This window comes from Penaeus vannamei, chromosome 18, assembly GCF_042767895.1.
Source record: "Penaeus vannamei isolate JL-2024 chromosome 18, ASM4276789v1, whole genome shotgun sequence".
Classification (NCBI taxonomy): Eukaryota; Metazoa; Arthropoda; class Malacostraca; order Decapoda; family Penaeidae; genus Penaeus; species Penaeus vannamei.
Window position 1 is genome coordinate 19,919,439 of NC_091566.1, and position 2,500 is coordinate 19,921,938.

The window sequence follows — 2,500 nt, forward strand, 5'->3', positions numbered from 1 at the left end:
AAGTTGGTAAAGAAAGGAAGAAGTAGAAGAAAAGAAGATAAAAATGAGAAAAAAGGGAAGGAGAATAATAGTTCAAGATGAAAATAAAATAAAAGGGAAGGGAAATAATAGTCGTGGTTATTTTGATCGTTTATGAATGTGTAGCTGAATATTGCTTGCCAAAAAAGAGTAGAAGAAAACAAGATAAAAAGGGAAAAAAGGAAAGGAATAATAGATGAAGAAAATAAAAAGAAAATGAAAAGGAAAGGAAATAATAGTCGTGGTTATTTTGATCGTTTATGAATGTTTAACTGAATATTGCTTGCCAAAAAAGAGTAGAAGAAAAGAAGATAAAATGGGAAAAAAGGGAAAGGAAATAATAGATGAAGATAAAAAGAAAATAGAAGGGAAAGGAAATAATAACCGTGGTTATTTTGATCGATTACGAATGTGTACCTGAATATGGCATATGGACGCACATATTCTCTTTCTCTTTACACGTGGTTAGTGTGACCGCTTCTCTCAGCCAGGATCCGCCCCGAGGTATCAACATCAATAATTAGAAAGGATGTGAATACATTTCGGAAATTAAATAGAATTAGTTTTACAATAGTTTATGGAGAGAGGAAACAAGGAGGCAAGAAATTAATTGCTATTGTCGGTAAAAAAGATATGAATTTCCTGTGTGACCGCGCGATCCAAAAGAAATTGATTGGTAGTATTTTTTAACAATGAATAAAGATGGGAACTTCGGTTACCAAGGCGGACAAATATCAAAGTAATATGTAGTTACATAAATGTATGTTGCATATATATATAATTATATATACAGGGTATGTACAGCCACTCAAAACGGCGTCATTTTTCCCGCCATTTCTCTAAAAACAAATGAAAGACACGAAGCGCAATATAGATTCAAAGACTCGGATTTATATACATCATTGTAAACGTATAGGTCAGAAAATATAAACCTACACGTATGCCATTTCGATGCATTTGTTTTTATCGATTTTCAGATATTTTGACAAACTCAAAAAAGCACTAGAACATCCACACTCAATACACGTTTTTAACTTTGGCTTCACATCAACCACTGTACTGTTAAAAATAGGTTTAATATTTCTCATTCTGTTCCAAGTTAATTTGATTCTACTTGCAAGTAAATATACAAAAAAGTATATGATTATAATACATGTATGTATGTCGGTGGGTGCCTTTCTGGATTCAATTTTGTATGACTGGTGGTATAAATCACTTGTGTCTTTTTTTGTCACATTTATGATTTTAATTTCCTTTATCTGTATAATTTCCCCTTAAATGTTCATCTTTAAAAGCCAGCAGCCTTTGCCTTATAAGTTAGTCTTAATGACATTGCTTTCTACATTACAGCTTTTCTTGCTCGCTATCTCCATTTCATCGTTTCTTTACGTTTTCGACTGTTTTTGTATTAATGACTTCATGATCGACCATAGGTAAGTGAGTACACTGCAGGAATCAAAATATTCGTAGTACTGTACCGACTAATATCAATGAAAATATAAAGCATATTTTAACTGCATTGGGTCATTGGTTAAGAGAGCCAAGAGTTCTTAATGGACTCAGTCAATATTCTTGCAATTATTGTTTATGGATCACTGTGTTCTACATACCTTTCTATAGTCCATATTGTAATTTTATTGTAAAAGCTATAATGCATTGGATGAATAAAGAATCAAAACCTATATCAAAATCACAGGATAAACCATAGTAACCAATTGTATGGTCCTCTAATCTTTCTTTAAAAGGTTCCACTGTAACCACATCATACAACAGAATTTATCATAAAAGAGGATGAAGTATTTTAGTATTTTCTCTTGGGTGTAATATGGAGTTCATAATTTTTGGATTTTTACTATTACTCATTCAGGTTCAGTGGTAATGTTATATCTGCAAATAATATATCTTCTTTGTAAGTTTGTATATGTGCGTATGTGTACGTGTTGTATCTACCGTATATATGTAATTCTTCATCAGGGAAATATAACGTATCCTTACATTATACGACACATTTTCTTCCGCAACACATAAATATCTTTTTCAATATATGCCTTCAATCTTAACCTCGATAACACGTACATCACCAGAAGATATACCACACGCATTATTACTTGTTCATATACCATAAAACCATTAAACAAATGAACGAGCTAAACTTACATTACAAAACGTTCAAGCGAGCAGGGAGACCAGCCGAACGGAAAGCAAATCTCGAAGCAAGCAATAAGTTAGATTGCTTTTACACTGATGTCGCGGAAAGGACTTTGCGAAGGGTGAATTACACTCGCTGTCGATGCAACGAATCACCTTTTTGACCTTGATGAAAAAAGAAAAAAAAATAAGTAAAAAGAAAAATTAGAAGAAAAAGCGAGAGAGAGAGAAAAAAGAATAATAAGAAAAAGACAATTGGTGAATGATGAAAAAAGAGAAATTAAGAAAAATAATAATAAGGAAAAGGAAAATTGGAGAAAAAGAAAAAAAAATC